This window comes from Lonchura striata, chromosome W, assembly GCF_050655825.1.
Source record: "Lonchura striata isolate lonStrDom1 chromosome W, ASM5065582v1, whole genome shotgun sequence".
Classification (NCBI taxonomy): Eukaryota; Metazoa; Chordata; class Aves; order Passeriformes; family Estrildidae; genus Lonchura; species Lonchura striata.
Genome location: NC_140743.1, coordinates 31,092,552 through 31,106,077, shown reverse-complemented (window position 1 = coordinate 31,106,077; position 13,526 = coordinate 31,092,552).

The following is a 13,526-nucleotide window of genomic DNA, read 5'->3' as shown; positions in this document are numbered from 1 at the left end:
CAGCTGCCATCGAGTTTTCTGTATCTCGAGCCTTCTGGGACGAGCACCAATTTCCCAAGAGGGGCTGCATCAGGACGAAGTCAAAACCCAGGAAAGTTGTCTCGGAACACCTTCAATAAAGCATGCCAGCAGTGCATTGAAAAGGCAGGTAGCTTTAGCCACCGTCCTCTAGCAGTCGCAAGGCTGTGCACACAATGTCGTCTCCCTGCGGCAACGTTCTTCGCCCTCGTGCAAGCTACCGCTCTGTCCGGCTCCCGGAGCAGGAGAAGCGGCTGCTTCGCGCACACAACAGCGGAGCGGCAGCCGTACGCTCCGAAGCGCTGCTTCAGCCGAAAGACGCCGACCACCGGCTCTTCGCTTCGGACAGCTCCGGAGAGCCGTAGTGTGCGTCTGCACTAGACTGCATCATAGCGAAAAGCTTTGGCAGTGTGTCTCGCAGGGAGATAGCTTAGGAGCGCAGCGCACTTATGCCTCCCTTGCCCAGAAACACGATTTTATTGCAAACTCCAAAAACAGTACTCTTTCCAGGGCAATATATAAGCTGTTTTCTGACGGCCGTGATCTTTCGATTACTCTTGCCCAGCTCGTTGTTTCAGCGTGCACGTGCCGTCCTGGCATTCAGTGCACAGTGAAAGCAATCGCAAAAGTCCAGCAGCTGCTGACTCCCAAACACAAGGCGCTGGCTATGTTCTTGCTTCTCGACAACTCAACGCAGCCCTTCATTTCTGCAGTTGCCATCGAGGTCTCTGCATGTCGGAGACTCAGAGGACGAGCACGAGTTTCCCAGGAGGGGCTGCATCAGGAGGAATATCAAAACTCCAGAAAATTGTCCTGGAACACCTTCCATAAGGATGCTAGAAGGGAATTGAAGAGGCAGGCGAGCGGCCACCACCGTCCAGTAGCAGTCCTTATGGTCTGCGCAAAAGCCCGGTGCTCTTCGGCTTCGTTCTTCGCCCCCGTACAAGCTACCGCTCTGTCCGGCTCCGAGAGCAGGAGAAGCGGCTGCTTCGCGCACACAACAGCGGAGCGGCAGCCGTACGCTCCGAAGCGCTGCTTCAGACGAAAGACGCCGGCCACCGGCGCTTGGCTTCGGACAGCAGCCGAGAGCCGTAGTGTGCGTCTGCACTAGACTGCATCATAGCGAAAAGCTTTGACAGTGTGTCTCGCAGGGAGATACCTTAGGAGCGCAGCGCACTTATGCCTCCCTTGCCCAGAAACACGGATTTGCTGCACACTCTAAAAACACTGCTCTTTCCATGGTACTATGTAAGCTGCTGTCTGACGCCCGTTCACTTCTGCCCACTCTTGCCCAGCTCGTTGTTTCAGCGTGCACGTGCCGTCCTGGCATTCAGTGCACAGTGAAAGCAATCGCAAAAGTCCAGCAGCTGCTGACTCCCAAACACAAGGCGCTTGTCTACGTTCTTGCTTCTCCACACTTCAACAGAGTCCTTCATTTCTGCAGCTGCCATCGAGTTTTCTGCATCTCGAGCCTTCTGGGACGAGCACGAGTTTCCCAGGAGGGGCTGCATCAGGACGAAGTCAAAACCCAGGAAAGTTGTCTCGGAACACCTTCAATAAAGCAAGCCAGCAGTGCATTGAAAAGGCAGGTAGCTTTAGCCACCGTCCTCCAGAATTGCCAAGGCTGTGCACACAATGTCGTCTCCCTGCGGCAACGTTCTTCGCCCTCGTGCAAGCTACCGCTCTGTCCGGCTCCCGGAGCAGGAGAAGCGGCTGCTTCGCGCACACAACAGCGGAGCGGCAGCCGTACGCTCCGAAGCGCTGCTTCAGCCGAAAGACGCCGGCCACCGGCGCTTTGCTTCGGACAGCTCCGGAGAGCCGTAGTGTGCGTCTGCACTAGACTGCATCATAGCGAAAAGCTATGGCAGTGTGTCTCGCAGGGAGATAGCTTAGGAGCGCAGCGCACTTATGCCTCCCTTGCCCAGAAACACGATTTTACAGCACACACTAAAAACACTGCCCTTTCCAGGGCAAGATGCCAGATGCTCTCTGATGGCCGTGCTCTCTCCCTGCTCTTGCCCAGCTCGTTGTTTTAACGTGCACATGCCGTCCTGGCATTCAGTGCACAGTGAAAGCAATCGCAAAAGTCCAGCAGCTGCTGACTCCCAAACACAAGGCGCTGGCTATGTTCTTGCTTCTCGACAACTCAACGCAGCCCTTCATTTCTGCAGTTGCCATCGAGGTCTCTGCATGTCGGAGACTCAGAGGACGAGCACGAGTTTCCCAGGAGGGGCTGCATCAGGAGGAATTCAAAACTCCATAAAATTGTCCTGGAACACCTTCCATAAGGATGCTAGAAGGGAATTGAAGAGGCAGGCGAGCGGCCACCACCGTCCAGTAGCAGTCCTTAGGGTCTGCGCAAAAGCCCGGTGCTCTTCGGCTTCGTTCTTCGCCCCCGTACAAGCTACCGCTCTGTCCGGCTCCGAGAGCAGGAGAAGCGGCTGCTTCGCGCACACAACAGCGGAGCGGCAGCCGTACGCTCCGAAGCGCTGCTTCAGACGAAAGACGCCGGCCACCGGCGCTTGGCTTCGGACAGCAGCCGAGAGCCGTAGTGTGCGTCTGCACTAGACTGCATCATAGCGAAAAGCTTTGACAGTGTGTCTCGCAGGGAGATACCTTAGGAGCGCAGCGCACTTATGCCTCCCTTGCCCAGAAACACGGATTTGCTGCACACTCTAAAAACACTGCTCTTTCCATGGTACTATGTAAGCTGCTGTCTGACGCCCGTTCACTTCTGCCCACTCTTGCCCAGCTGGTTGTTGCAGCGTGCACGTGCCTTCCTGGCATTAAGAGCACAGTGAAAGCAATCGCAAAAGTCCAGCAGCTGCTGACTCCCAAACACAAGGCGCTTGTCTACGTTCTTGCTTCTCGACAACGAAGCCCTTCATTTCTGCAGCTGCCATCGAGTTTTCTGTATCTCGAGCCTTCTGGGACGAGCACCAATTTCCCAAGAGGGGCTGCATCAGGACTAAGCCAAAACCCAGGAAAGTTGTCTCGGAACACCTTCAATAAAGCATGCCAGCAGTGCATTGAAAAGGCATGGAGCTTTAGCCACCGTCCTCTAGCAGTCGCAAGGCTGTGCACACAATGTCGTCTCCCTGCGGCAACGTTCTTCGCCCTCGTGCAAGCTACCGCTCTGTCCGGCTCCCGGAGCAGGAGAAGCGGCTGCTTCGCGCACACAACAGCGGAGCGGCAGCCGTACGCTCCGAAGCGCTGCTTCAGCCGAAAGACGCCGACCACCGGCTCTTCGCTTCGGACAGCTCCGGAGAGCCGTAGTGTGCGTCTGCACTAGACTGCATCATAGCGAAAAGCTTTGGCAGTGTGTCTCGCAGGGAGATAGCTTAGGAGCGCAGCGCACTTATGCCTCCCTTGCCCAGAAACACGATTTTATTGCAAACTCCAAAAACAGTACTCTTTCCAGGGCAATATATAAGCTGTTTTCTGACGGCCGTGATCTTTCGATTACTCTTGCCCAGCTCGTTGTTTCAGCGTGCACGTGCCGTCCTGGCATTCAGTGCACAGTGAAAGCAATCGCAAAAGTCCAGCAGCTGCTGACTCCCAAACACAAGGCGCTGTCTACGTTCTTGCTTCTCCACACTTCAACAGAGTCCTTCATTTCTGCAGCTGCCATCGAGTTTTCTGCATCTCGAGCCTTCTGGGACGAGCACGAGTTTCCCAGGAGGGGCTGCATCAGGACGAAGTCAAAACCCAGGAAAGTTGTCTCGGAACACCTTCAATAAAGCATGCCAGCAGTGCATTGAAAAGGCAGGTAGCTTTAGCCACCGTCCTCCAGAATTGCCAAGGCTGTGCACACAATGTCGTCTCCCTGCGGCAACGTTCTTCGCCCTCGTGCAAGCTACCGCTCTGTCCGGCTCCCGGAGCAGGAGAAGCGGCTGCTTCGCGCACACAACAGCGGAGCGGCAGCCGTACGATCCGAAGCGCTGCTTCAGCCGAAAGACGCCGGCCACCGGCGCTTGGCTTCGGACAGCTCCGGAGAGCCGTAGTGTGCGTCTGCACTAGACTGCATCATAGCGAAAAGCTTTGGCATTGTGTCGCGCAGGGAGATACCTTAGGAGCGCAGCGCACTTATGCCTCCCTTGCCCAGAAACACGATTTTACTGCACACTCCAAAAACAGTACTCTTTCCAGGGCAATATATAAGCTGCTTTCTGACGGCCGTGATCTTTCGATTACTCTTGCCCAGCTCGTTGCTTTAACGTGCACATGCCGTCCTGGCATTCAGTGCACAGTGAAAGCAATCGCAAAAGTCCAGCAGCTGCTGACTCCCAAACACAAGGCGCTGGCTATGTTCTTGCTTCTCGACAACTCAACGCAGCCCTTCATTTCTGCAGTTGCCATCGAGGTCTCTGCATGTCGGAGACTCAGAGGACGAGCACGAGTTTCCAAGGAGGGGCTGCATCAGGAGGAATTCAAAACTCCAGAAAATTGTCCTGGAACACCTTCCATAAGGATGCTAGAAGGGAATTGAAGAGGCAGGCGAGCGGCCACCACCGTCCAGTAGCAGTCCTTAGGGTCTGCGCAAAAGCACGGTGCTCTTCGGCTTCGTTCTTCGCCCCCGTACAAGCTACCGCTCTGTCCGGCTCCGAGAGCAGGAGAAGCGGCTGCTTCGCGCACACAAAAGCGGAGCGGCAGCCGTACGCTCCGAAGCGCTGCTTCAGACGAAAGACGCCGGCCACCGGCGCTTGGCTTCGGACAGCTCCGGAGAGCCGTAGTGTGCGTCTGCACTAGACTGCATCATAGCGAAAAGCTTTGGCAGTGTGTCTCGCAGGGAGATAGCTTAGGAGCGCAGCGCACTTATGCCTCCCTTGCCCAGAAACACGATTTTATTGCAAACTCCAAAAACAGTACTCTTTCCAGGGCAATATATAAGCTGTTTTCTGACGGCCGTGATCTTTCGATTACTCTTGCCCAGCTCGTTGTTTCAGCGTGCACGTGCCGTCCTGGCATTCAGTGCACAGTGAAAGCAATCGCAAAAGTCCAGCAGCTGCTGACTCCCAAACACAAGGCGCTGTCTACGTTCTTGCTTCTCCACACTTCAACAGAGTCCTTCATTTCTGCAGCTGCCATCGAGTTTTCTGCATCTCGAGCCTTCTGGGACGAGCACGAGTTTCCCAGGAGGGGCTGCATCAGGATGAAGTCAAAACCCAGGAAAGTTGTCTCGGAACACCTTCAATAAAGCATGCCAGCAGTGCATTGAAAAGGCAGGTAGCTTTAGCCACCGTCCTCCAGAATTGCCAAGGCTGTGCACACAATGTCGTCTCCCTGCGGCAACGTTCTTCGCCCTCGTGCAAGCTACCGCTCTGTCCGGCTCCCGGAGCAGGAGAAGCGGCTGCTTCGCGCACACAACAGCGGAGCGGCAGCCGTACGATCCGAAGCGCTGCTTCAGCCGAAAGACGCCGGCCACCGGCGCTTGGCTTCGGACAGCTCCGGAGAGCCGTAGTGTGCGTCTGCACTAGACTGCATCATAGCGAAAAGCTTTGGCATTGTGTCGCGCAGGGAGATACCTTAGGAGCGCAGCGCACTTATGCCTCCCTTGCCCAGAAACACGATTTACTGCACACTCCAAAACCAGTACTCTTTCCAGGGCAATATATAAGCTGCTTTCTGACGGCCGTGATCTTTCGATTACTCTTGCCCAGCTCGTTGCTTTAACGTGCACATGCCGTCCTGGCATTCAGTGCACAGTGAAAGCAATCGCAAAAGTCCAGCAGCTGCTGACTCCCAAACACAAGGCGCTGGCTATGTTCTTGCTTCTCGACAACTCAACGCAGCCCTTCATTTCTGCAGTTGCCATCGAGGTCTCTGCATGTCGGAGACTCAGAGGACGAGCACGAGTTTCCCAGGAGGGGCTGCATCAGGAGGAATTCAAAACTCCAGAAAATTGTCCTGGAACACCTTCCATAAGGATGCTAGAAGGGAATTGAAGAGGCAGGCGAGCGGCCACCACCGTCCAGTAGCAGTCCTTAGGGTCTGCGCAAAAGCACGGTGCTCTTCGGCTTCGTTCTTCGCCCCCGTACAAGCTACCGCTCTGTCCGGCTCCGAGAGCAGGAGAAGCGGCTGCTTCGCGCACACAACAGCGGAGCGGCAGCCGTACGCTCCGAAGCGCTGCTTCAGACGAAAGACGCCGGCCACCGGCGCTTGGCTTCGGACAGCAGCCGAGAGCCGTAGTGTGCGTCTGCACTAGACTGCATCATAGCGAAAAGCTTTGACAGTGTGTCTCGCAGGGAGATACCTTAGGAGCGCAGCGCACTTATGCCTCCCTTGCCCAGAAACACGGATTTGCTGCACACTCTAAAAACACTGCTCTTTCCATGGTACTATGTAAGCTGCTGTCTGACGCCCGTTCACTTCTGCCCACTCTTGCCCAGCTCGTTGTTTCAGCGTGCACGTGCCGTCCTGGCATTCAGTGCACAGTGAAAGCAATCGCAAAAGTCCAGCAGCTGCTGACTCCCAAACACAAGGCGCTGTCTACGTTCTTGCTTCTCCACACTTCAACAGAGTCCTTCATTTCTGCAGCTGCCATCGAGTTTTCTGTATCTCGAGCCTTCTGGGACGAGCACCAATTTCCCAAGAGGGGCTGCATCAGGACTAAGCCAAAACCCAGGAAAGTTGTCTCGGAACACCTTCAATAAAGCATGCCAGCAGTGCATTGAAAAGGCATGGAGCTTTAGCCACCGTCCTCTAGCAGTCGCAAGGCTGTGCACACAATGTCGTCTCCCTGCGGCAACGTTCTTCGCCCTCGTGCAAGCTACCGCTCTGTCCGGCTCCCGGAGCAGGAGAAGCGGCTGCTTCGCGCACACAACAGCGGAGCGGCAGCCGTACGCTCCGAAGCGCTGCTTCAGCCGAAAGACGCCGACCACCGGCTCTTCGCTTCGGACAGCTCCGGAGAGCCGTAGTGTGCGTCTGCACTAGACTGCATCATAGCGAAAAGCTTTGGCAGTGTGTCTCGCAGGGAGATAGCTTAGGAGCGCAGCGCACTTATGCCTCCCTTGCCCAGAAACACGATTTTATTGCAAACTCCAAAAACAGTACTCTTTCCAGGGCAATATATAAGCTGTTTTCTGACGGCCGTGATCTTTCGATTACTCTTGCCCAGCTCGTTGTTTCAGCGTGCACGTGCCGTCCTGGCATTCAGTGCACAGTGAAAGCAATCGCAAAAGTCCAGCAGCTGCTGACTCCCAAACACAAGGCGCTGTCTACGTTCTTGCTTCTCCACACTTCAACAGAGTCCTTCATTTCTGCAGCTGCCATCGAGTTTTCTGCATCTCGAGCCTTCTGGGACGAGCACGAGTTTCCCAGGAGGGGCTGCATCAGGACAAAGTCAAAACCCAGGAAAGTTGTCTCGGAACACCTTCAATAAAGCATGCCAGCAGTGCATTGAAAAGGCAGGTAGCTTTAGCCACCGTCCTCTAGCAGTCGCAAGGCTGTGCAAACAATGTCGTCTCCCTGCGGCAACGTTCTTCGCCCTCGTGCAAGCTACCGCTCTGTCCGGCTCCCGGAGCAGGAGAAGCGGCTGCTTCGCGCACACAACAGCGGAGCGGCAGCCGTACGCTCCGAAGCGCTGCTTCAGACGAAAGACGCCGGCCACCGGCGCTTGGCTTCGGACAGCAGCCGAGAGCCGTAGTGTGCGTCTGCACTAGACTGCATCATAGCGAAAAGCTTTGACAGTGTGTCTCGCAGGGAGATACCTTAGGAGCGCAGCGCACTTATGCCTCCCTTGCCCAGAAACACGGATTTGCTGCACACTCTAAAAACACTGCTCTTTCCATGGTACTATGTAAGCTGCTGTCTGACGCCCGTTCACTTCTGCCCACTCTTGCCCAGCTCGTTGTTTCAGCGTGCACGTGCCGTCCTGGCATTCAGTGCACAGTGAAAGCAATCGCAAAAGTCCAGCAGCTGCTGACTCCCAAACACAAGGCGCTGGCTATGTTCTTGCTTCTCGACAACTCAACGCAGCCCTTCATTTCTGCAGTTGCCATCGAGGTCTCTGCATGTCGGAGACTCAGAGGACGAGCACGAGTTTCCCACGAGGGGCTGCATCAGGAGGAATTCAAAACTCCAGAAAATTGTCCTGGAACACCTTCCATAAGGATGCTAGAAGGGAATTGAAGAGGCAGGCGAGCGGCCACCACCGTCCAGTAGCAGTCCTTAGGGTCTGCGCAAAAGCCCGGTGCTCTTCGGCTTCGTTCTTCGCCCCCGTACAAGCTACCGCTCTGTCCGGCTCCGAGAGCAGGAGAAGCGGCTGCTTCGCGCACACAACAGCGGAGCGGCAGCCGTACGCTCCGAAGCGCTGCTTCAGACGAAAGACGCCGGCCACCGGCGCTTGGCTTCGGACAGCAGCCGAGAGCCGTAGTGTGCGTCTGCACTAGACTGCATCATAGCGAAAAGCTTTGACAGTGTGTCTCGCAGGGAGATACCTTAGGAGCGCAGCGCACTTATGCCTCCCTTGCCCAGAAACACGGATTTGCTGCACACTCTAAAAACACTGCTCTTTCCATGGTACTATGTAAGCTGCTGTCTGACGCCCGTTCACTTCTGCCCACTCTTGCCCAGCTCGTTGTTTCAGCGTGCACGTGCCGTCCTGGCATTCAGTGCACAGTGAAAGCAATCGCAAAAGTCCAGCAGCTGCTGACTCCCAAACACAAGGCGCTGTCTACGTTCTTGCTTCTCCACACTTCAACAGAGTCCTTCATTTCTGCAGCTGCCATCGAGTTTTCTGCATCTCGAGCCTTCTGGGACGAGCACCAATTTCCCAAGAGGGGCTGCATCAGGACTAAGCCAAAACCCAGGAAAGTTGTCTCGGAACACCTTCAATAAAGCACGCCAGCAGTGCATTGAAAAGGCATGGAGCTTTAGCCACCGTCCTCTAGCAGTCGCAAGGCTGTGCACACAATGTCGTCTCCCTGCGGCAACGTTCTTCGCCCTCGTGCAAGCTACCGCTCTGTCCGGCTCCCGGAGCAGGAGAAGCGGCTGCTTCGCGCACACAACAGCGGAGCGGCAGCCGTACGCTCCGAAGCGCTGCTTCAGCCGAAAGACGCCGACCACCGGCTCTTCGCTTCGGACAGCTCCGGAGAGCCGTAGTGTGCGTCTGCACTAGACTGCATCATAGCGAAAAGCTTTGGCAGTGTGTCTCGCAGGGAGATAGCTTAGGAGCGCAGCGCACTTATGCCTCCCTTGCCCAGAAACACGATTTTATTGCAAACTCCAAAAACAGTACTCTTTCCAGGGCAATATATAAGCTGTTTTCTGACGGCCATGATCTTTCGATTACTCTTGCCCAGCTCGTTGTTTCAGCGTGCACGTGCCGTCCTGGCATTCAGTGCACAGTGAAAGCAATCGCAAAAGTCCAGCAGCTGCTGACTCCCAAACACAAGGCGCTGTCTACGTTCTTGCTTCTCCACACTTCAACAGAGTCCTTCATTTCTGCAGCTGCCATCGAGTTTTCTGCATCTCGAGCCTTCTGGGACGAGCACGAGTTTCCCAGGAGGGGCTGCATCAGGACGAAGTCAAAACCCAGGAAAGTTGTCTCGGAACACCTTCAATAAAGCATGCCAGCAGTGCATTGAAAAGGCAGGTAGCTTTAGCCACCGTCCTCCAGAATTGCCAAGGCTGTGCACACAATGTCGTCTCCCTGCGGCAACGTTCTTCGCCCTCGTGCAAGCTACCGCTCTGTCCGGCTCCCGGAGCAGGAGAAGCGGCTGCTTCGCGCACACAACAGCGGAGCGGCAGCCGTACGATCCGAAGTGCTGCTTCAGCCGAAAGACGCCGGCCACCGGCGCTTGGCTTCGGACAGCTCCGGAGAGCCGTAGTGTGCGTCTGCACTAGACTGCATCATAGCGAAAAGCTTTGGCATTGTGTCGCGCAGGGAGATACCTTAGGAGCGCAGCGCACTTATGCCTCCCTTGCCCAGAAACACGATTTTACTGCACACTCCAAAAACAGTACTCTTTCCAGGGCAATATATAAGCTGCTTTCTGACGGCCGTGATCTTTCGATTACTCTTGCCCAGCTCGTTGCTTTAACGTGCACATGCCGTCCTGGCATTCAGTGCACAGTGAAAGCAATCGCAAAAGTCCAGCAGCTGCTGACTCCCAAACACAAGGCGCTGGCTATGTTCTTGCTTCTCGACAACTCAACGCAGCCCTTCATTTCTGCAGTTGCCATCGAGGTCTCTGCATGTCGGAGACTCAGAGGACGAGCACGAGTTTCCAAGGAGGGGCTGCATCAGGAGGAATTCAAAACTCCAGAAAATTGTCCTGGAACACCTTCCATAAGGATGCTAGAAGGGAATTGAAGAGGCAGGCGAGCGGCCACCACCGTCCAGTAGCAGTCCTTAGGGTCTGCGCAAAAGCACGGTGCTCTTCGGCTTCGTTCTTCGCCCCCGTACAAGCTACCGCTCTGTCCGGCTCCGAGAGCAGGAGAAGCGGCTGCTTCGCGCACACAACAGCGGAGCGGCAGCCGTACGCTCCGAAGCGCTGCTTCAGACGAAAGACGCCGGCCACCGGCGCTTGGCTTCGGACAGCTCCGGAGAGCCGTAGTGTGCGTCTGCACTAGACTGCATCATAGCGAAAAGCTTTGGCAGTGTGTCTCGCAGGGAGATAGCTTAGGAGCGCAGCGCACTTATGCCTCCCTTGCCCAGAAACACGATTTTATTGCAAACTCCAAAAACAGTACTCTTTCCAGGGCAATATATAAGCTGTTTTCTGACGGCCGTGATCTTTCGATTACTCTTGCCCAGCTCGTTGTTTCAGCGTGCACGTGCCGTCCTGGCATTCAGTGCACAGTGAAAGCAATCGCAAAAGTCCAGCAGCTGCTGACTCCCAAACACAAGGCGCTGTCTACGTTCTTGCTTCTCCACACTTCAACAGAGTCCTTCATTTCTGCAGCTGCCATCGAGTTTTCTGCATCTCGAGCCTTCTGGGACGAGCACGAGTTTCCCAGGAGGGGCTGCATCAGGACGAAGTCAAAACCCAGGAAAGTTGTCTCGGAACACCTTCAATAAAGCATGCCAGCAGTGCATTGAAAAGGCAGGTAGCTTTAGCCACCGTCCTCCAGAATTGCCAAGGCTGTGCACACAATGTCGTCTCCCTGCGGCAACGTTCTTCGCCCTCGTGCAAGCTACCGCTCTGTCCGGCTCCCGGAGCAGGAGAAGCGGCTGCTTCGCGCACACAACAGCGGAGCGGCAGCCGTACGATCCGAAGCGCTGCTTCAGCCGAAAGACGCCGGCCACCGGCGCTTGGCTTCGGACAGCTCCGGAGAGCCGTAGTGTGCGTCTGCACTAGACTGCATCATAGCGAAAAGCTTTGGCATTGTGTCGCGCAGGGAGATACCTTAGGAGCGCAGCGCACTTATGCCTCCCTTGCCCAGAAACACGATTTACTGCACACTCCAAAACCAGTACTCTTTCCAGGGCAATATATAAGCTGCTTTCTGACGGCCGTGATCTTTCGATTACTCTTGCCCAGCTCGTTGCTTTAACGTGCACATGCCGTCCTGGCATTCAGTGCACAGTGAAAGCAATCGCAAAAGTCCAGCAGCTGCTGACTCCCAAACACAAGGCGCTGGCTATGTTCTTGCTTCTCGACAACTCAACGCAGCCCTTCATTTCTGCAGTTGCCATCGAGGTCTCTGCATGTCGGAGACTCAGAGGACGAGCACGAGTTTCCCAGGAGGGGCTGCATCAGGAGGAATTCAAAACTCCAGAAAATTGTCTTGGAACACCTTCCATAAGGATGCTAGAAGGGAATTGAAGAGGCAGGCGAGCGGCCACCACCGTCCAGTAGCAGTCCTTAGGGTCTGCGCAAAAGCACGGTGCTCTTCGGCTTCGTTCTTCGCCCCCGTACAAGCTACCGCTCTGTCCGGCTCCGAGAGCAGGAGAAGCGGCTGCTTCGCGCACACAACAGCGGAGCGGCAGCCGTACGCTCCGAAGCGCTGCTTCAGACGAAAGACGCCGGCCACCGGCGCTTGGCTTCGGACAGCAGCCGAGAGCCGTAGTGTGCGTCTGCACTAGACTGCATCATAGCGAAAAGCTTTGACAGTGTGTCTCGCAGGGAGATACCTTAGGAGCGCAGCGCACTTATGCCTCCCTTGCCCAGAAACACGGATTTGCTGCACACTCTAAAAACACTGCTCTTTCCATGGTACTATGTAAGCTGCTGTCTGACGCCCGTTCACTTCTGCCCACTCTTGCCCAGCTCGTTGTTTCAGCGTGCACGTGCCGTCCTGGCATTCAGTGCACAGTGAAAGCAATCGCAAAAGTCCAGCAGCTGCTGACTCCCAAACACAAGGCGCTGTCTACGTTCTTGCTTCTCCACACTTCAACAGAGTCCTTCATTTCTGCAGCTGCCATCGAGTTTTCTGTATCTCGAGCCTTCTGGGACGAGCACCAATTTCCCAAGAGGGGCTGCATCAGGACTAAGCCAAAACCCAGGAAAGTTGTCTCGGAACACCTTCAATAAAGCATGCCAGCAGTGCATTGAAAAGGCATGGAGCTTTAGCCACCGTCCTCTAGCAGTCGCAAGGCTGTGCACACAATGTCGTCTCCCTGCGGCAACGTTCTTCGCCCTCGTGCAAGCTACCGCTCTGTCCGGCTCCCGGAGCAGGAGAAGCGGCTGCTTCGCGCACACAACAGCGGAGCGGCAGCCGTACGCTCCGAAGCGCTGCTTCAGCCGAAAGACGCCGACCACCGGCTCTTCGCTTCGGACAGCTCCGGAGAGCCGTAGTGTGCGTCTGCACTAGACTGCATCATAGCGAAAAGCTTTGGCAGTGTGTCTCGCAGGGAGATAGCTTAGGAGCGCAGCGCACTTATGCCTCCCTTGCCCAGAAACACGATTTTATTGCAAACTCCAAAAACAGTACTCTTTCCAGGGCAATATATAAGCTGTTTTCTGACGGCCGTGATCTTTCGATTACTCTTGCCCAGCTCGTTGTTTCAGCGTGCACGTGCCGTCCTGGCATTCAGTGCACAGTGAAAGCAATCGCAAAAGTCCAGCAGCTGCTGACTCCCAAACACAAGGCGCTGTCTACGTTCTTGCTTCTCCACACTTCAACAGAGTCCTTCATTTCTGCAGCTGCCATCGAGTTTTCTGCATCTCGAGCCTTCTGGGACGAGCACGAGTTTCCCAGGAGGGGCTGCATCAGGACAAAGTCAAAACCCAGGAAAGTTGTCTCGGAACACCTTCAATAAAGCATGCCAGCAGTGCATTGAAAAGGCAGGTAGCTTTAGCCACCGTCCTCTAGCAGTCGCAAGGCTGTGCAAACAATGTCGTCTCCCTGCGGCAACGTTCTTCGCCCTCGTGCAAGCTACCGCTCTGTCCGGCTCCCGGAGCAGGAGAAGCGGCTGCTTCGCGCACACAACAGCGGAGCGGCAGCCGTACGCTCCGAAGCGCTGCTTCAGACGAAAGACGCCGGCCACCGGCGCTTGGCTTCGGACAGCAGCCGAGAGCCGTAGTGTGCGTCTGCACTAGACTGCATCATAGCGAAAAGCT